This window comes from Nicotiana tabacum, chromosome 14, assembly GCF_000715075.1.
Source record: "Nicotiana tabacum cultivar K326 chromosome 14, ASM71507v2, whole genome shotgun sequence".
Classification (NCBI taxonomy): Eukaryota; Viridiplantae; Streptophyta; class Magnoliopsida; order Solanales; family Solanaceae; genus Nicotiana; species Nicotiana tabacum.
Window position 1 is genome coordinate 35463839 of NC_134093.1, and position 23204 is coordinate 35487042.

The 23204-nt window shown below is 34.4% G+C and overlaps 1 pseudogene; it reads left to right on the top strand.

Annotated features, from left to right (window-relative positions):
• Positions 1-1708: 1708 nt before the first annotated feature.
• LOC107810857 (uncharacterized) lies at positions 1709-13601 on the top strand (annotated as a pseudogene).
• Positions 13602-23204: the final 9603 nt, after the last annotated feature.

A 23204-nucleotide genomic window follows, 5' to 3' on the forward strand; every position in this document is an offset into this window, starting at 1 on the left:
CATATTATCACTTTTGCTTTCCTTATAAATTTAGCACTATTGCTCTGATTTGATATATTTGTGATGGTTATTTCAGTTATTTGAAAAGGTATATCAAATCTGAAGTGAGTTGTACGACCTCATAATAAAATCGTTGCTGGTACCTCACTTGTTCTTATTGCTAACGATATCATGCCTCTTGATCTGACATTTGCAAGTAATGCATGATATAGGAATATTATTTTAATTCCGCTGGAGGCATCTGCAAAGGATAATTCTGCTATATCAGAGTTAATTTTTTGTAGTATAGTCTTGAAAACTTATTTTTGTTCATGATTTAGATTTGATTGTGCTTCCTCAAACACTTGTATAGCTTTCTTAATATTATACTAATCTTTTTTACTTTGTGATCTATTTTTTAAAATCTCTAACACTCTTTTTATGGAAAAAATTTATGTATCCTAAGATTTATTTTTAACTTGAAAAATAATACACATATGATGAATTTGAAAAATAATTTAATTGGATTTTCTTGCTAAATAATTAATTGAAAGATTTGATTATTTGGTTTTAACAAAAATATAATTTATTTTCTCTTAATTTAGATTCTTAATATTAGATCATCTCATGTTTGAATATTTAACCGTGATTATAATTTTATCCACCATAAATTTTATGTTCAAAGAGTAAAAAGATCGATGACATTCCACTTTTAGATCTTTTTGTTTGCAAAATCATTAGTGGTATTGTCTCTTACCAACCTTGTTCTTTCTTTTCTCACACATTTATATTCTTAAAAAATTTCTTAGTTGTTCTTTAATAATTGGGTATATTTTTCTATATTATGCGAAAAATTAATAATAAAAAAATATTATTTGAGCAGAAAAGCAGTTCAAATACAATATAATAATATATTATTGTGGGAATTTTTTTCTCTCAATTTTAATGCTTTATGCAGTCCGTTTAGCATTACTTTTATTTAATTTTGGTATTGAATATTATAGAGTGGTAATGTATTACCAAATATGGAAGATTGTTATGAAATTAATTTTAGTAAACCTTCCTACATATTTGTAATAATAAGAATTCAATAGACAAGATTGTATTAATTTTAAAATATTAAATATTAAAATATTAACATAGAGTCATTGTAGTCCAAAAAATAAGTTATTACAACTATGTCATTTCCCTATGAGTTCTTCTGTTTAATATTTTAGAGCTATTTTGGTCTATCAATATTATATTCGTGTATTTATAATATTATATACTCTACTATTTTTAAATGAATTTGGACAATATAATATATTTTCAAATTAGATCAGTAATAAAAATTTTTTAAGAAGTATATCCTAAAAGTAATACGATTATAAGGCTATATCTATTTCCAAAAATAAGTATACTAATAGGATTCCTAAAGGTAATCATGTAGGATTCTTAGCGTGTAGTATTATGATATAAAACTAATAGGATTACAAGGTTAACGTCTAGAATTACGATTATGTCCTTTTATTATGAGTTATTATGCTTAATATTAAAAAGTTATTTTTGTAATCTAATATTTTATTCATACTTTTATAATAATATAGATATATATTTCTTAATAATGGAATAGATATATATAGATATATAGATAAGTTTTTAAACAATTCTCATTATATCCAACATACAAAGGTTTGTTAAATATTTAGGAGGCTCACTTTTGATAAATGTGAAAGATAAAATATTTTTAGGAATGTTCAAGGAATTTATCCCAAACATAAGGACAATATTTGTCATTGTTTTTTCTTTTTTTTTTTTGCCCTTTCCCAAACTACAAATTTTTTGTGTCTGAATTCCAAAACTTCCCGATAACTCCGCTTTAGCCGGAAAAACTTCTTCCGATCCGCACCCATTTGGCTACACAATGGAACCACAGTATAATCCTAACCGGCAGCAGCATCAGAGAACCTTCACCGGCGCCGGCGCCACCGGCGGAGGATCTTTACATATGGGAACTCCAAGACAACAACCCTCAACAACACAATTACAGTCGCAACACTCCGATAACGACCGAACAAGCAATGAACTTCGAGCATTGGATTGTAACCTTACATCCCTTTGTGATCATATTCAATTAGAAGGCTTCAATAATGGCTCATTTTCTGATGTCATTGTTCAAGCTATGGGTTCTACTTATCACCTTCATCGCTTAATCCTTTCTCGTAGTTCTTATTTCAGGTTCTTTTTTCGCCTTTTTGGGTCTCTTATTACACCCTTTAATCCCATTCTTGGTGGGGTTTTTTGTGTTTTAGTGTAATTTCACATGCATTTTGTAGTTATCAGTTAGAGAAGTATAAAACTTTCTGTATTTGTTTCCCTAATGGCTATTTTGCTGAAGGTTTGATGTTTTTGATGGGGTTTTTTTTCCTGATAATTATCAGTTAGAAAGCACAAAACTTTATCAGTAAGAGTGTGAAAAACTTTCATTCTTGGTAGGGGTTTTGTGTTTAGCATAATTTCACTGGCATTGGTAGTTATCAGTCAAAGAAGTATAAAACTATCTGTAATTTTGCTTCACTAATGGCTATTTTGCTGAAGGTTTGATGTATTTGGTGGTTTTTTTCCCTGATATAATTCGGTTTGGCTCTCATTGGATAATTATCTGTTAGAAAAGCACAAAACTATACAAGTTAGAGAGTAAAAACTTTAATTTCTTGGTGGGGTTTTTGTGTTATATTATAGATTTACGTGCATTGACAGTAGCAGTTAGAGAAGTACAAAACTTTCTTATTTTTGTTCACTAACGGGTAGTTTCAGAAGGTTTGATGTTTTTGGTGGGTTTTCTTCTGATATAATTTGGTTTGGCTCATTGATAATTATCCGTTAAAAGAATATGAAACTTCTGCAGTTTTTAGTTTAGGACTTCTATTCTCAGTTTTGGGTCTTCCATTACATCCTTCAACTCCATTTTTGGTGGGGGTTCTTTCTTTTTCTTCTTTCTCTTTTTGTTTTTATATAATGATTTGGTTGGCTTGCATTGATAATTCAGCTGGAAAAGTACAAAACTTTCTGTTTTTTTGCTTCATTAATGGCTATTCTGCAGAATCTGATGTTTTCTAGCTGGTTTCATAGTGGTTTCTCTCAGTATCTATTGCTGCATGCTCCCAAAAACAGTGTTATCAAAGGCGAAAAGCGCAAAAAAGCTCTAAGGTCCGTTGGGGCTTTAAGCGCAAAGTCTAAATAAAGCGTGGGCTTTAATGAAAAAAGGCGCAACTGGAGAAAAAGTAAAAATATGTATATGTAGTCCAAGACTAATAATTATAAGCATGAATAACAAATATATGGACAAAGAAATTGAAAAAAATTACGATAAAGTGAAATATCAAATGTTTAATGTCGCATTTTCAGGATTACACATTGGCAAGGAAAAGTATGCCTTAGAGCCTTGATGCAACACTAAAGCGCCCACAAAGCGAAGCGAAGCGCTCAACCGGGCTTAAGCGTGCCTTTGACAACACTGCCCAAAAATGAATTGACACTTTCTACTTGGAGAATCACAATAAAAAAATTTTCTTTTGAAATTTGAATACAACTTTTTCTGACATTCTAAAAGTACTTTTTAACAAAAAATGTGATTTGCATTACAATTACTGTAGTATCTAAATATGTAAACTTTATTTTTTAAAAAAGTGATAAAATTGATGTATCTGATTTCACACCGAAATTAGATGTGTTAACCCTCATACTGCAAAGTTTGTCATTCTTTTGGGGACGGAAGGAGTAATAACTCGAGAATTGTTGTCTGCCACCGATAAAACACTGGTAAAGTACTAGCTTCATGTATCTATAACTGCTCTTGCACCCCAGGCAATTGTTCCAGTTCAAGTTTACTCAACGTCCTCAATGTGTGTTTCTTGTAATCATCTAATTAGCAACAGCCATATGGTTAGTATTTGTAATTGAAGACGGCATGTTCTTCTGGTCTCATTTATTGCATGTTTGATGACTGGCTACATACAAGATCGGAAATTCCATTCTCTTTTTTACCATCTAAAATCGAATAAAACAAAAGAAGGGCGAGATAAGCAAATAAAGAGCTAACTAACATTCTTTATTATTATGTAAGATTAGAAGGTCCCAAATTAATCGGGAACTACAATTATAAAACTTACCATCCTGACAAATTAGGGTCATGTAGATGAACCTGCACCTTTTGTATCCCTAATCACTGAACTCTATCAGTGTATACCTGCATGTTGAAGTGCCAAGTTCATTTTGTATGCTGTCCTAATAAGATGCCTTACTAGTGCCTCCTGGATAGGCATCCACCTCCAAACACGAGGCTGGCAGTTTAAGTCACCAAAGGAGAAAGAGGTTCGGGGACAGGGATTTGGGGTTTACCACATTAAATAGAAAAACGGATGGATTGCAAATTCTTTGGGATGATAATGAGTGGAAATAATGAACCCTCTGTAACATAGAATGGTGGTACAAAACAGATGGTTATGCACTGACCTAATTGTGTATAATTATGGAAAAATAGAGGTAGAAGACTAAGTAGTTCTAAAAAGCAGTGTTGGGACATTATGCGATAGAACAAGTAATCAGAAGGCTACTTTAACATCTTACAGAAGGTGGTTTCTTTAACTAAATTTGATGTTACTCAAATTTTGGGGATGTTGGGAATTCTTAGATTCAAGAAAGAACTAACAACTGCTGCATCTCAAGCTTCTATCTTTGGGCTGTCACCATCTTTATTCCTTCTCCGCTTCATTTTCAAAGAAACAAATACATGACAAAAGATTTTAGTATCAATGGGCTTAGGTCAAAGAACCATTATTGCATCATTTACTGCTGCCCTTCTCAACCATTTTCAGACATATTACTCCTTGCACCCTGCATACCTCTTATCAACTGAATCCAGTTATAAGAAAGTGAAGTTGCTTTAGTTTGGTACACCTTTTTTTTGTAAGGGTAGTTTGGTACACCGTAAATACTCTAAATAAAATTTTTGACTGGGCTTGCACATTGTTACTATGCCTCAAAAGTATGGTTATGGCTGATACAATTCTTTACTTTATCTGCCTTCATATCTGGCTGCATTTTTACACAAATACTTTTTGTTTTTGCATACAAGTAGTGTACCTTCTTGAACTCAACTTTATGTCTTGTTTGATGAACAGGAATATGCTTCAGGGACCATGGAAAGAAGCCAAAGCTCCAGTTTTGACCTTGACAGTGGATGATAGTAATGTCAACGGGGAGGCTACTGCAATAGCTTTAGCATATCTGTATGGACACCATCCAAAGCTTAACGATAATAATGCATTCCGTGTTCTTGCTGCTGCATCCTTTCTTGATCTTCAGGTTTGAAATGTGAAGCATATATGGCTTACCTATCAGTCCTGTGCTCTGGATAATCGCCATTGGTTTCGTCTAGTCAAAGGGATGGAAACATGATTATTTTTGCAAGATGCATTGTGAAAAACTTCTGTACATTGTTTGAAGGCCAAATACATACACAGCCCCTTAAGTTGGCACCAAATTCCATTTAGACACCTCAACTAACCTTTGTACCTATTAGACACTCTAACAGCCACTATAGTGTACCTATGGAACACCTGGGTCTCAATCTCTCTTAAAAATGAAACGCGTGATTTGCAAGTCCGCTGACATGGAAGACGGACAAATCACTGGGTAACATGTGTCTAATAACAAAAGGAAAAAAAAAGCTTTTTTCTTCTCCTTCTCCTTCGTGTTCTTCAATTGCAACCACCAAACACAGAAAAACTTGGCGACATCTCTTCGTAAACGCCATCGGAAACGACCCTCAGCAATATGCAGCGAATGAAGCAGCTCAGTCAGACCAAAATAGATAACACAGGTCGAGATCTAGCGAGTTAGTCCGCTTCATCTGTGTTATTCAATTGCAACCGCACAAAAAACAGAGATAACCGCTACAGGCCTAAGATTTAAGTTGCTTCTCTACTGCCCTATATCCACATTGTGCACTATCACACACTCAGTCGAAGAGTTTTAAGTAGATGACGATTCGTAAGAATGTCACTCCATCCCCTAAACCGTTTATTTTATTTGGAAAACTATGTCCTAATTTGTAATTTAGTCTTTTGTTTACAGATAAGTTTTCTGTTCCTTGTTAAACAAAAATTCAGCTTTTCCTATAATACTCAATTAAATTGAATTAAACGTTTATCACAAGATTTTTTTTTTTATTCTATGGTGGTGAGGTGTTGTGGGAAGTATGGACAATGATCTTAGCAATAGTTTTTTTTGCAGAATGACGTCCGGGGAAAAAATGATGGAGGATGTTTGAGTCCATGGAGGGGTTGGGATTCAGATGTTTACTTTTTGTGAGAATAGAGGGTGGACAGAAGAAGGTAAAATTGAGATTGAAGGAAATTAAAGTAGGAAGAAGATGGAGGAACAGTTTTTGAGAGAGGAGGAGATTTTGGTGCCATGTAAGCATAATTCACGCGCCCATATATGAGTGAGAATCACTCTTTTGATATGTTAGTGATTTGTGTTTAATAGGTACACTATAATGGTTGTTAAAGTGTCTAATAGGTACAAGGGTTAGTTGAGGTGTTCAAATGGAAAATGGTGCCAACTTTAAGGGGCTGTGTATGTATTTGGCCTTGTTTGAATGGAAATGATTTTTTGTTTATCAAATATCTGTCCTGCGTACACTTCCTGCATTATGATCATTTGCAGCAATTCTTCTAAGGATATCTTGAAATCAATTAAAGATGTTTTATTAAAAAAAATGTTTTTTTTCTACTTCTTATATACCAATTTGCTGTATTTCTTAATTATTCTGGTCAAACTTAAGTTTTTAGTTCTTCCTGTTGTTTCATTTTAAAGTTTCTCACGAGGAAAAAGGAATCGTAAACATAGCCAGGCTTTTCTTGTGAAACAGAAGTAACTGGAGTATCAAAAATGATATGAACCAATTTTATCATTTTTTCTTAATCCAATCAAAGTTCCACAAAAGTTTCAATAATTCCTAGGTTAAAGGCATGACCCTGAATATCAAGAACACTTGAAAAATGTCCTCAATTTTGAGGATGTCGAGAGCCCTATATCAAGAGTCAAGAGTTCTAACTCTTTCCTGTTATAAGTTTGTCCAAAGTGGACATACCTCCCTCTATAGATGGTTGGATTTTTGGGAGGTTTGATGTACAATTCCATTGATCTGAGTCTGACACCATTTTGGTTTGTTATCAATAGTTACTTTGATTTATCAACCAAAAAAAAGAAAGATCTGCCTGAATTTGCTGAATGATGTGTCCAATCCTTTGCTCGATAATCAATATTCTTCCCCGGACATTACAGATTTAAAATTTTATGCAGGATTTATGTGCAATATGCACAGACTTTATCATATCCGAATTGTGGACGTCAAATTTCTTAACATACCAGGTTAGATTGCTGTTCGATATTTTATACTTCATCATCCGTGCATTCATGTATTTTACTGACCACATTGTTGTGGAGGTTTAGGTGTTCGCAGAAAGCCAAGATTATGGTATACATGGCGAACGAGTGAGAAATGCTTGCTGGGGATACCTATGTCAAAGTGGTTCCATGGAGTTGAAAGAGGTAACTAATTGGAATTAATGCTAAGATTTAAATCAGTGAATCTCGGAAGTTCCCTCTCTACTTTCTCCTTTTATTTAAATCAGCAGCTTTTGTGTTTTCTGTCTTTTCTGGTGCCATATATTACAAAGCCGAGCAGGAACTCTGTTGCACCACATGTATTTGTGTAGCCGACTTTAGTTATGGCGTATATTCAGGAGAAACTGAGTTTCTCTAGAAAAGAAGCTTCTGTTCCTAATTTATTGCAACTGATCAGTAAAGTCCTCTCTCAATGTGCGTGTGAGAACTTTCAGTTATTCCAAACTCTTATGAACCTCTTTTTGATCGGAACTCATTATGAAACCTTAACTCTGTCTTTACCAAACTGCCCTTTCACTTCAAGGTGTTAAAATGGTGTTTATGTGTGCAAGGGCTAAGTGGTACACGCTTTTCAACGTTGAAATTCTATCATGTAAATGCCTTCTCTCAAACATGTGATGCAACTTGAGATAGCAGTTCTATCTTGAGTTGCAATCCATGAAATGGCAATGCAAAAGATCTACAGCAGTCTATTTCCAAGCATTGCACATACACAGGGATTCCTGCATATCTTCTGGTGTGGGTTCATTTCCCTTTTTAGTAGCTTCGTTAAAGCAAGTTACCTGGCTTCGAGTCCTAGCAATTGTACATAAGCATGTGAAAACTTTGCTTTGCTCTTAAGATAATCCCTGATTTCAATTCTTGTATACATGATTTTCTTTCTTATTTGGCTATGATGAAGGCCATGAGATGATAAATACTTGGCCTGTTACCCTCCTGTCAATGTCAGGTCCTTCCAAAACTTTCTGCTCCAACACTAAATGCACTACTGACCTCAGATGAGTTATGGGTCCCTACCGAAAAGAAACGGTGAGAACTGTGGCTGCTTTTTGTTTGGACTTGCTAAAGTGACATTTGAAATTTGATTTTAGCGTGATAACTCTTTCTGTATCTTGGTTTTCTGCTTGCAAATTTGAGCAGGTTTGAACTAGCTTCATATACGCTTCTTGCAAAAAATGCTCTTTGCAAGGCAGAGCATCATGAAGAAGAAAGTCCTAGTTCTGGAGTTGGAATAAGTACAGTTTCTGATATTCCCAGAACAGTGCCAAAGAATTTAACTGAGGACAGAAGAGTGGAATCTGAACTAGGACACCTAAGCTTAAAAGATGGAATCGATGGTTGTAACACCGCTCAAAATATCTTGGTTGAGCTTGCAGATTGTGGTGTTGAATCCCTCACTGAGGTAACTAACTCTAAACAAAAGATGCAAGAATCAGCATGTCTTCAGTCAGACTCGGAGTCAAGATGCCCATGCGGCAGTGGACATCCTTCATCAAATAACTCATTCTTATATGCTGATGAAGTCAGATCTTCATGTTCTTATATTGAAATGCCCATTAGCGCTGGAGTAAGTGGATTAGGGGGCAATGGTATGGCTGTGGAGGGGCCATCTGAAGAAGATTCATGCTATCAATTGAATAACAACAGTTGGCTTTGTGGGGATCAGAGGAACTTCTCGTCAATGGGCTCATCCTGTAATTTGATGATTCCGAATGAATGGGAAAGATGCAATTTCACTCCTCTATCTTGGGGTGGTAGAACTGTGGGCCGGAGAGAAGTCAAAACTTGCCTAAAGGCTCATTCTGGAGTAAGTAGAGAAGATTATGATGCCTTTGCCAACGTTTTTGAGGGTGGCTCACTTCTATATTGTAACATGTCATTTGATGCACTTCTTAGTGTGAGAAAACAACTTGAAGAAATAGGTTTTCCTTGCAAAGCTGTGAACGACGGGTTATGGCTGCAGGTCTGTAACTATATTTTCCCCCCACTTTGATCTTTTTTATATGTTTGATAGCTGACAGAATAGTCTGCCCTTCGACATTCCTAACCATAGTAGATTTCCTATTTCCTATTTCCTAATTTTTATTTTTGCTTTAAAACTGCTTGTGTATTTTGCAGATTCTCTTAAGCCAGCGGGTGCAAGAAATTGGGGCTGACACATGCAAAAATTGCTGTCTTGTGAGTATGGCATGTGCTTGTCGGCAGCCATTTGGACATTCACGTGGAACTACTGGATATTACATGCCAGAGCATGATCAGAGTAATCAATCTAGCAATATAGGAAATATGTATGTCACTGACTCCCCTCACAGGGAAGGAAGTGGCATGTTTAGGCCTGTCCGTGTTCATGTTCGACGCCCCATTGATGGGCTAGCTGGTATTGGGCGTGGAACTACGTTTGTACCTGCAGTCGCTTGGCCTCCAACTCGTTTTGTTTTCTCTCGTGTACCACTTGGTATGGGCAACCGGAACTGTCAACAGTCTCCTGCCAATGATGACCCAGAAAATAGAGCAGAACAGAGTGGGGATCTTGCTGGAGATGGATTAACTGCTTTGGTTGGGCTTAGCCAAGAAGGAAGCAGTAGTGCTAATATTCATGTTGAACGGGCAGAGAAGGGATATGAGACAGAAGTGCAGAACAGACTAGTAGGATCACCAACTGTTGGCCCAAGTTCAAGCAGTATTTCCCCCCAGCTGCTAGACTCGTCTGAACATGCAATGGGAATTGAGTGGGAGAATGGAAATACTTCTATATCATTGGATATGAAAACACCTTTAAGTCACTTTCCTCCCTTTCGGTTTGGGTAAGTTATTCTTTCTGCTATGTTTGGTTTTAAAATCTTGGAAGTATTCAATTGTGTTGCTCTAGCCAGGTAATTTGTAAACCTTGAGAAGAAATTTTATGTTCACTATTCACTTTGCATTGAAGAGACAAATACAGCCAACATGCTGGAATATTGTTTTCATTATAGTGTAAGATGAAGTGTAACCAGTTCACATTTGTATTAAGGTGGACTTTTCCATATCTTTTAGAAACTGCTCGTCTTATCTGTTGGTTCAGAAACAGCAAATAAAGCTTTCCATCCGTCCATATTTATGCATTCACCTTTTCAACTCTTATATAAAGGGCAGCCCGGTGCACTAAGCTCCCGCTGTGCACGGGATCCGGGAAGGGCTGGACCATAAGGGTCTATTGTACGCAGCCTTACCCTGCATTTCTTCAATAGGCTGTTTCCACGGCTTGAACCCGTGATCTCCTGGTCACATGGCAACAACTTTACCTGCTACGCCAAGGCTCCCCTTCTCAGATATTCTATAGTAATGGTGTCATGTAGAAGTCAGGGACCACATGTCAAACTTGTTTAAAGGAGATTCGGATCTACCATGTTCTACTCTTTAGGATTGGAACAGAAAGATGTACCTTTTCCCCCTAAAGAGATGCGATCATTTGGCACAAAAACATGTACCGTTTGCCCTTCAAGAGATGCAACCACTCGAATTTCCTGAAAATGTTTTATTACCTTTTTGTGACCAACAAATTAACAGTTGAGACGGGGAGATTCTTATGCGCCTCTCAATGTTTCTTTCTTCAGATAATGAAATCCATCCTTAATCAATCTCTCAAATTGCAGGAATCTCAATTTCGTGATATTGGTATTGCCATAGCCAGACCTCTTTGTTTGGTGTGAATTTCCTTCTATTATGTGTTCTGAATATAGTGTCCTCTTTGTGAGAATAGAATCCTTTTGTTCTCTTTATGACCTAAAAAAGGGTGTCTACTTACACCTGAATTGCTTCGCAGGGTTGAGTTTCACGATGTTCTTAGGCTTAGTGATGGCCAAGTCAAACACTCTCCAGAATTCTTTTATGCTGGTTCCTTATGGAGGGTTTGTGAATCTTTCAACCCTTTATTGCATTTCAATACTCACATCTTTCTTTGGGGAAATGTAAACTATTTTGTGTGTGCTCTTCACGAGATTTTTGCTATTGCAACCAATAAGGAGTAAATGAAAATCTGGTCTTTTGCATCCTCTAGGTTAGTGTACAGGCTTTCAGTGATGAAGACCCTCAGGGACGCCGAACACTTGGTAATATTGTATTCCTCCAAATTGTCTGCATGATGATAATAGACCTCTTTTGTAACTATATTGGTATGTTGTTTTCTCAGGGCTATTTCTTCATCGAAGGAAGGCAGAAATAGCTGATCCAGTTAGAAAGGTGAACTTTTCCTTTGTAATTTCATGAGCAAATTGAAGTTACTTTTAAGTGTGGAACAGCATGTTATTTTCTAATACTTAATCCGGACCAAAAGTCCAAAACCATTCATGAACATATATTATCAAAAGAAGAAGAAAAAACCATTCTTGAACATATATGTGTGTGTGTGTGTGTGTGTGTGTGTATGAAGTCTGGAGCTGCTAATTAATTGGAATGTTTTATACAAGTAAAATCTGATAGGTCCTTCTCCTCCTTTCCTTTCTCTCTTGTTTTTAACAAAGTTGTAAGCAATGTTGTAAATAGCGCTCGCTACGTCGCTAATAGCGAGCAGCGATGCGAAGCGTGGCTGAGACGCTTTTTTTGGTCCGTTGCGATGCGTTTTTAAAAACGCCGACGAGGCGGCAGAGGCGAGGTAGCGACAGAGGCGTCGCTTTTTAAAAAAAAAGAAGACTTAAATAAAAGTTAGGGTTTTCTCGACTCTCAGGTACCTCTTTCTTCTTCTTTCTTCTTTCTTTCTTCTTTTCTTCTTCTTTCTTTTCTCTTTCTTTTTCCGGCAGTAAGCTTCTGTTTTTCCGGCAGTAAGCCTCTCTTTTTTCTTTTTCCGGCTGTAAGCCTCTGTTTTTCCGGCGTCTTTTCCGGCAGTAAGCCTCTCTTCTTTCTTTTCTTTTTCTTTTTCAGGTATTAAGTCTTCTTTGTTCTTCTTCTTCTTTCCGGCAACAACTGATTTCCAGCAGAAATATTCTTTCTTTCTTTCTTTTCTTTCACCTCTGTTTTTGCTTCTGCTCTTCTTTGTTCTTCTGTTTCTCTCTTTTGATTTTTTTTTTCCAGTTTAGTAAACAATTACTTGCATATTAACTTCTCTCTATAATTACAATTACAATTAACTGTTATTTTCTCTCTTTAATTACAATTAATTTCTCTCTATGAACAGTATATTAAAATATTTGATTTCTATCTATTGAGTTTTTGAATTTATATATTTATTAATATGCTATTGTTATTGAGTTTTTAGTTATTTATATATGCAAATTTAATATTTTATTTTTTTGTATTAATTGGCGCTTCACATAAAAAAGGTGAGCGCTACGCTTCTCGCTTCTCACCTCAGTGAAGCGGGCCCTCATCGCTTTTTGTCGCCTCACGCTATTCAAAACACTAGTTGTAGGTTAATATTGATTTCTCTGTCCATGATGATCTTTTCTGTATTGTGTATTCAGGTGCATATGTATGTCGATTCCCCGTGAAAAGGTTACTGCTAGATATCAGGTGAACTTACAAAGGCTAAGCTTCAATGCCTTTATATTGGTATCTTCTCCAGAATATCATGTTAAAAACGGCTTCTTTTTTTCCTGTCAATAATTGGTAAACCAGTTGATATGTCCTTCAAAGAGAGAAGTGATGGTGTTTGGAAGCTTCAAACAAACTGGAACTCTTCTCCCAAAAGCTCCCAAAGGATGGGGCTGGCGCTCGGCCCTGTTGTTTAATGAAGTAGCCGACCTTCTCCAAAATGGAGCGTTGCGCATAGCAGCTGTTGTACAACTCATTTGATCGTTCTAAGAGGTAAACGAAAGTTCCCTGCTACTTTTTCTACTTCTAAACTTTGTCTTACAATAAATTTTAATGCATTCACTTGCCTTTTTCAGATGCATCAACTAAATTAATGTGTCCAACTCTATAGTTTGAGGCCTACTAAAGTGTGCCAGACATTATTCTGAAACTGAAATCTTGGGGTTCATATTTTTGGTCCAACTTAGTTTCTTTGAATGCCAATCTTGTATCAGTTTGATTCAGAAGTTCTAGTTGAATGAAGAATATATATTAGTATATCCATTGTACTTAGGATTTAGAGTGGAAAGGGGGAAAAGGCGGTGCTGGCAACTGGCTTTCCCTAATATATGTACATATTGATTATAATCCATTAGGCAATTAATACATGTAAATCTGTTTTACCCTGGTGTTTATATTACTTACATGTGGTAGGAACTAAATTCTTTCGCAAGGAGTTCAATGAGTTTAACTAATATTTACCAACGATGTAACATTTTTAAGGTCATTTTTACATGTTATAACCAGTCTTATCTATATTATGTTTAATCCGTTTGACTCAACATAGTTGTTAGGGGTCGTTTAGTACAATGGTGAGATAAAATTATCCCACTTTTTATGCGGGATAGAAAATCCCACTTATTTAGTATAAAATTTATTTCAGGATTAGCGAATATCCAAATTTTATTCTGGAAGTATTATCCTTATAAAGTTGCAGTAGTAGTCAATCAAATCAATCAACAAACTGTCCACAATCCCACTAAAACTAATTGGGCCGGTTATTACAAAATAACACATGTCAATTTTTGAGATTTCTTTTCAAATTTCAACTATTTGACATTAAATTTAAAGATTTAGAAACTAAATATAAATATTTAAATATTTATTCTTGAGAAATCAAGTTAAATAGTTTTTTTTTTGTTTACTCCAAATGGTAACTCTACCAGGTACTATAGCACGAAATTACAAGGAAAATAGTCCAATTTATTTTTTGTGCAACGCCATTTGGTTGGTAAGAAGTCCAAGAAATTAATTTGACTGAATTAGTTATCGTAGTGGTTAAAAAGTATATTAATATCGTAGTTGGAACGTAAATTAATTTTAAAAAGTCATGTTAAATTAGTTCATTTCATAGCCGCCCTCGCGCAAATAGATAGATTATTTTAACACATGAGTAACAAAATGTCTCCATTTTCATGCTTTAAAGAGAATTCCAACATTTCAACTTGAAAATTGGTAAAACAAATTATGTATTGACAAGTTTAAAAGTAATCCCAAGAAAACGAAAGAGTTTGTTTGTTACGAATGACAATTGACCAGACTGCGGAACACAAATAAATATCTCTGGCACGAAATTGTGTTCAATTTGAACAATGAAAACGTGACGAAATTTGGTACCATTTGGATTACTATCCACTTATCTGAATCTGAATCTATGTTATGACCAATAAAAAGAAGTTAAAATAGCATGGGCTAGCCAGTTTTCGGACTGGTAATTGAAAAATAACCAGCGTTTGCAAAGTCATTCAAAAATAGCCACTATTTTGCTGCAACACGGAAAGTTCCTGCATAATATACTGGAGATTGGAGCACATGTGTATAAACTTCCAGCATATTATGCTGGAACTCCAGTATATTATGTTGGAAGTTCACATATAAAAAATTTGAACTCCAGTATATTATGCTGGAATATTTTTCGGATTTTGAAAAGTGTTTTCGTTCAAATTTATCTTTACATGAAAAGTGGCTAAACTTCCATTACTTTTGAAACTGTACCTATTTTCAATTACCGCTTGTAAATCACCCTAAAAATTTCACCCTAAAAAGAATGACTAGCTCGTGGCCCTTTCAATTCTAAGACACATAATGCTACGTACCAAAAATATAATTGATGTACCATTTGCATTATTGCAGGTTCATGTGTGAAAGAGTGTGTTTTTGTGTAGGCAAGTGACCCTACTCACTCAATCGCTTAAACTAAAAATAACTGTCGGAGGTATGATATATGTATAATTTATATATATATATATATATATATATATAAAAAATAGTGTATAATCAATGTATAATTTATATATATGGTTAGAAAAAATAAACAGTGAATATGGACGACCATTTGTGTAAAAATCCCACAAAGGAGTCTGAGAAAGAGAATTTGCTAGCCATACTTTTAATTCAGACATTCATTACGTGAATCAAATAACTGAATGAATAATGAGATTTCTTCATTGTTTCGTATAAGCTTAATTATAGGCCTCTAAATCATTGTATAATCCATATATACCAGGTAAGAAAAGTAAACTTTGAATCTTGTCCACTATTTATATAAAGATCCTAATATAAATAGGGTCATAACTATTAATAAGTGGCGGATCCAGTGGCGGATCCAGTGTTTCGGCAACGGGTTCTTCCGAATTTAATATTTTTCTATGCGGGGTATAGATTTTCATGTAAAAATCATAAAATTTAACAAATATTAAAGTTGAACCCCATAATTTTATAGGTACAATGAGTTTAGAGCAAAAACCTTAAAAGTCGAACCTATCAAGTTAAAATCTAGGATCCATCTCTTATAACTTCTCCCCATGTTTCAATTTATGTGGTGCGCTTTCTTTTTTTGGTCGATCCAAAAAAGAATGATACATTTTTATATTTAAAATAAATTAACTTTAAACTTCTCATTTTAATATTAATAAAATAATTTATATGTCACGCCCCAACCTCGGGGAGCGCGACCGGCACTCAACCGAGATATCCCGGTTAAGCAAGCCTGTTAGATACCTTCTACCCAACCTTGCCCATTAACAATATAAGAACCAGTACAAGTGATAGACATGAGAAGAGTCAAGTGTTCTACATTCTTTTTCCATTACTAAAGGATATTCATTTTTGATTTCCAAAATATTACAAGTTTATAAATATGATGAAAAGTATGTTTGCCCAAATACCAACATTTATCAGTTTAATTCCCAACATCAAACACCACACACAACCTGTCTACGGAGCCTCTAAGTACAACAGAAGAATAGTATGGAAGTGCCGGCGACAAGGCCCCGGCTATACCTCAAAACATAAAGTACAATGTCAAATGACATGAAGCCCAGAACATAGTAGGGCTCACCAAAATCTGCTGAATAGAGAGTAACTGCTAACGAGGATCAAAACCGCCAGCTGACGAACCACCTGCATCCATTGAAGATGCAGCGCCCCCGACAAAAGGGACGTTATTACATATGGAATAGTCCTAGTATGTAAAGCTAAATTTTCTCTTTCAAAATAGAATACCAATATAAGAAAGGAAAAACCATAGAAACAGCAAATCACCAATTAACAATATCCAAATACCCGGTTAAAACATAACAACTTTCAAAATACAAAAATAATATATATTTGGTTGGGGGATCATTAGCACTGATATACCACCGTATTTTTAGTACGGTGTCCGATCACGCTCGATCGGTTAGGCCATCTCCCCGCAAACAATGTGGTTTGACATGTGGTGCGAAAGAAAGGTGTTACCAACAGTAGTACCACCATGTGCGCAACATAGCGTCCGATCTCCATCCGATCGGCTAGGCCGCCTTCCCACATATGCCGTGTGGGTTGACTTTCCAATTCACAGCTAATATCAACCTCATCCCAATTAAGGAGAATAACCACAATCACATCAATATCTCAATCTCATCCCAAACAAGGGGAATAATCACAATCCACCCCTACACCGACACGTGTAGTTTCGGGTATGGGCCTTATGACCCACCCTTCCTCGGTTTGCTAGTGATACTCCCAAAAATATTTTTGGTTTGCGCACAAGGGAAACAAAAGCACAAATATATTTTATATTCACCTCATTACTTTTCACACTATATATAGCCTCGTTAGTAACTTCAACCATTCACAACATCATTATAATTTCATTTGCTCTCTTGGCCATACTTATGATTCCTCATTCCAAGGAACGATGGTTGTATCTTATATTACACACTTTTATTTCTTTACTCTCATAGATCATCATCATAAATATCAACAAATAGAATATTCCAGAAATCATAACTTTAGGTTTATTAGTAACGAAGACTTTAAACACAATAAATTTCTTTCCAAGAAATGGAGTAAAATGATTAGCAATCAAAGCACAAGTTAAATCATAAACGTGTAACACATAATTTGTTCTTGAAATACTTTTTCCCAAAAAGGGCAATATACAATTTCAATTCATGAAGATATAAGAGCTCAAAACACAGAAAATACTTACAAAGTATAGCATTAGTTAAAACAGCCACATTTGGGTATAACTTGGATACATAAGCTTTTAGGAAAAATCTATTTTCGAAGTCAATTTGGAACAGTTGAATCAAGGCTTATTTCATAACCTTTCTCACATCATTTTATTTCTTTGGCACCATTGGCCACAAGTATAACTTTCATTCTTGGCACGGTGGCCACGTTTTATATCTCCAACCCACTTCTTTTACTTTCAAGTATCCTTATAGATTATCAACAATAAGGCACTTCTACTCAAGACTTTAAATACACATTTGAGCAACTAACCAAATTAAGGATCTTAGACATATGTAATTTCTTACACAATTCGACATGCTAGTTTTCATTGGAATCACGTTTCAAATCAAAACATATTAACGCACAACCAATGTTTAATCACCTTTTCAAATAGTAACTCAACAAAGAAGAACGTTGGAATACAAATTGAACGCATATATCTTTTGACGCAAGGCTTATTCGGAATAATCAATTTATAATGAGCAACACGGGACTTACAAGGCCATTGTGGGGTTCAATTCTAAAAGAGGAGTTTAGCCAACATACCTTGTTTGAGCTTTCCTTAAATTACTACAGCGTCCCAACACTTCTAGCAATAACAATCTATAGGAAGATAGCGAAAATCGGATAATAATTAGAAGGATTCACATGGTGTAACTCTCTTAGGAATTTTGTCAAACACCTAGTATGCAAAATGGATTACGAAGCTCTACAATGGTAATCCCTTCCTCTTCAACCAATTTCAACAAGAAACTAACCAAAATGGTTCATTAATCTCACATACTACAACCTATTGTCACTACATGGCCTATTTCCAACTCCCAGAATATACTAGAACTCATAACCTCTTGCATGAAAGCTTAGGAATAGGACTTACCCGGATATATGATAATTTAGTGATTGGTTTCCTTGATTCTTGAAGGTTGATGCAAGATTGGATGATTAGAGTGTTAGGTTTTCTCCTCTCTCTAAAATGCTCTTACCTCTCTCTAAAATCATCAGGTAATCGCCCCAAAATAAGCCCCAAAGGCGATTTATCAAAATGAGGTCAGGTTATAAAAATAGAAAAATGGACCATCCGAACTTAGATTTGCGGTCGCAAAATGGACCACATAACAGATATGCGGTCCGCAAAATAAACCGCGAAAGTGATGCCCAAAAACGGAAATGGTCTGGACAGGTCTGCGACCGATCTGCGGTTCGCAGACCTATTATGCGATCGCATAATGCGCCGTAAAACTTTTCTCCGGGTATTTTTGTGCTGGGTCTGCGATGGGTTATGCGGCCGGCAAAAATGACTATGCGGCCGCATAATGGTCCAAAAATTTGCCCAGACTTCTGCTTCAGTCTGCGGCAGATCTGCGGTCCGCAGATCAGTTCTGCGACCGCAGAATGGGCCGCAGAAACGTCCTGCACTTCCAAAGATTTTCTTCAATCCCCAATGCACTGTTCCATCCAAAAAGTTCGAACCGCAGCGAGCCTACCTCGACACCACGAATCTTTAAATTCCTTGGCGAAATTTTACGGGGCCTTACATTATAGTCACACAAATATCTATAACTTATTTTAGATCACAAGTATAAATTCTTCTTTTTTTTCTTAAATTTTTTGTCCAATCAAATTAAAGTGCATCACATAAAATGTGACAAAGGAGTATATTTTTTTCTCTCTAAATTAAATAAAAATGGAACCCCACGAACAAAGGTACTAGTAGTTAATTACTTAATTTTGTCAGATATTACTGTGTAGAAGAAAGTTGCAATAATTTCATACCAGAGAAAGTGAACTGTGGGCATGTGGCAGCGAAAGGTTCTGTCACATGGGAAGGAAGTTTATTGGTGGAAATTTTTCTAAACTAATCTACAAAGTTTTTCGAAAGCTCGTCTGCTTAAATGTATTTTGGAATATTCACAAAATTCCAAACAGAGTACAAATGTGTTTTTTTCTGGGGAAGAATACGACTGTTCAACATGTTTTTTGCGTTGCAAAAAAAAAAAAAAACATTCTTGGAAGTTACTTCAAAAGATTGATTGAAGATTGTCGATCGTTTAATTTGATGTGAAATAGAAATACGATTATTATACGCCAACTTATGATAAAATTAATTATCAGTAGAATTATAAAAAAAATGTATTTTACATTTATATAAGGAAAAGGTTTTGCGAAAAGGTTTAATTGTACCTTCCATTATACCGGGGGCGAAGCTATGTTAGTTGACCACCCTTCATCGAAAAATTATACTACGTATAAGGTAAAATATTACTTGTTATTGATTAAAAATAGACTTTGAACACTCTTGCATAGCCCATTGACAAAGGGTGTTCAAAATTCGAACACCCTTATTGGATTTTCTGACTTCGCCACTGCATTATACTATCAGTATAAAAATATTCCTTCCAATAGTCAATAGCCCAAATATACCAAAAAGGAAACTAGAGTCATTTTCTTGTCTTGATCCGTTTTATTCTCGAGCAACAATAATAACAATAATTTTAGTGTAATCTACAAGTAGGTTTGGGATGTGTAGTATGTACGCAGATCTTACCTCTAACTTGTGAAGGTAGAATGACTGTTTCCGAGAGACCCTCGGCTCATTCTCGGCCCATTTTATTCTCAAACAGCAAACCAAGTTTAAAATGTAATCCAATTTTTTCGGTACAAAAATATCCTTATCGTTTTGCTAGTCATTTTCTTGTCTTGGTCCATTTAGTTCTCGAGCATTAAACCAATTTTCAAATATCTTACAAATATTCCAAAAAGGAAACTAGTGACTTATATTTAACATCCAAAATGATTATTTAATTTACTGAAAGTAATATTGATAGCTTTTCAGAATCAGGGTAATTTCCATCAAAATAAAAATAATTAATTATCTTCTAAATTTAGGTTTTGTTGTTAACTTGCAAACCCAGCTTGACACTCAAATCATAGACATTCTTGCATTTTTGGTGGAGTTTTTGGCAGTTGAATTGCCAAAAATATTCTAAAGATTTATAATACTTACGTCTGTAAATTTTAATACCCTCTCCGTACAAATTTCAACGCATAAACATTCGAAAACTAAGAGAATAAAAAGTTAATATAATTATTAATTCGGATACTTCTATTAATTTTATCTGATATAGGCAACAAAATTTTATGACCCAAATTTTAACAAAATTAGTAGTCGTATCACATTTCTGATTGACAGTATAAAAGAGCATATGTCTTCTGTTATTTATGAGTTTCATTAATATTTTAAAATTTAATACTGCTTCCTCTGGTCCTAAATAGTACTAGTTGTTTTGGCAAACCAAATTCGTTTCAAAATATTAAATATTTTGAAAAGAAAAATTAAGAGAGTTAAAAAAGGTTGTTTAACTAACACTTATGATTAAAGCAATTAAAATGTTCTTTTTCTTAAAAGGTGTGGAAAATCTTAAAACGAATAACATTAATTGGGGCAGTAATCAATGGCGATATAGAATGAAACCTACTTTGGGACTGTTGAAGCATTCAATTCCTACTTATATTTATAGCTGATTTATTCTGATGTAAGCATGAGACCTGGTATTAATTAGTAGTTGTATATATGGGTGGCTCGACTATAAGGCTAGTAAGCAATTGCTTGGGCCCAAACTTTTTGGGGCGCCGTTTTTTTCTTAAAGATGTAATGTATATGTATTATTAAAAAAAATGTGTATATTTAAATTTAAAAAGAATTTTTGAAGCGAACGTACAATAACTTTAATGTGAAGATCGTTGTAATAATTAGAGAATGGAATAATTCTTAATAAATTATTTTCTTACATGGTAGGGTAACTATTTTTTTTGCCTCATTTATATCCTAACAACTAATACGAGCCCACATTATTATTTACAGTATATATTTACCTTTTTCATTCTCTCTAATTCTCAATATTGAAAACTCTCTCAATCGGTAACTTACTGCGGCTTACAAATTATCTTCTTCAAAATATCAAGCATTACAACAAGCAATCATTATATTGAAGCAATGCAAGACTTTTCGATATTATTATATCAAGTACTTATCTTGCGTTATAGTTTCTTACCCTTTGATTTCTGTTACTATCTATTGTTTCTTGTACTTCGATTATCTTATTTATCTGTGATAGCTACTGCTCCTTTTTAGACTGCTTTATCACGACTTATTCGCTTTCGTTACTTTCATTTTCATACTGCATTGAATTAATTATCTTTATTTGACCTTTTTTTTGTCATATTTTTTCTTGAGCCGATGATCTTTCGAAAACAACATTTCTATCTCTCAAGGTAGAGGTAAGGTCTCCGTACACTCTACTTTTTCAGGCCCCACTTTGTGAGTTTTCACTGGGCATGTTGTTGTTGTATATCAATTTATCAATTTCTTGAGCCGATTTTATAATGCTACCTTTATTTTATACTTTTTCATTAAAAATTTGTCATTGATATTTTTACTTAGGGCCTCTTTCTGAAATTTGGCTTTGGGCCCCCAATCTTATTGAGATGGTCATGGTCGTATACATTATTAAAAGATCATATAAGTAATGTGTTCTTTATGAATTGCATTAAAAACTTTTAAATTCTAATATTCTAATTCATAACTTCTACTACTAATATATAAAAGGAGATAAGCAGACAGCTTTTGGTCAACATGCCTGCTTGATTCTCAGGGTATTTCTGAAAAATGTGGACAAACACAAATGACCATATGTGATTAGGCTCTAAAGAGGATAAACAACAGGTAAAGATAATCATGGATTTTATATCAAACACACAAATTTAAGATTGAGTAATTTGTGAAAGGCTCAATGATTATGTAGCCCATTCTTTTCCAGTTTATAGTCAGGTATTGGATAAGCCATCACTATAAAAGAATGATCGTACCATTTATCTAGGAGGATAATTATACCAATTACTTAGGAGGATAAATACAATACTATAACTATATAGATTATATAATTATATACATTATATAGTTATAAAATTATATTTCTATACTCCATCTGTTTCAAAAAGATTATCTTGGTTTGACTTGGCACAAACTTTAATAAAGAAAGGATGTTTTTTGAAAAAATATGTATCTTAAATAAGCCACTGCATTTGTGTGACTGTAAAATTTTTGAAACTTGTAGTCTGAAACTTGTCATAGCATTTGTATGGCTATAAAAGCTTCATATTAAGGAAATATTGAAATGTGCTAATTTTTTTGAAACAGACTAATAGGTGTCAATCTTTTTGAAACATGTGGAATATATAAAAATATAGTTTTTTCATAGTTTTTTGGTTAATTAAAACTAATATTTCTTTCCTTCATAATAAAGTAAAATTTATATAACTTCAGCATATTTATATAGTAAAATCTTATAAAAAGAATACTAGAGTCCTTTTTCTTGATAAGGGAGGCTCATTTTTTTTTTTAAAAAAAATTGATCTTTCATTTCTATCATTGTAAATTATGCTAATTTAACTTTAGCAATACCTATTTTTAAAATCTTGTAAAAATAAAGTAGTAGGGTAAAATAGAGTGCAACTTAACGTGAAAAAGAAAAGCAAGCAATGACCTTGCTTGTAAAGTTATTTTCTTATTAATATTTAAATAGCTTTAAATAGTATATATATGCTTTTGAGGCACTACATAGTGTCTTACGAGTAACTTAGCAGTTTTCATGGACTTTCCTATGATCGAAAATACGATTTACTTTAGCTAAATTAATTTGGCAAAAGTAATTATGGCTTTAAAAAAT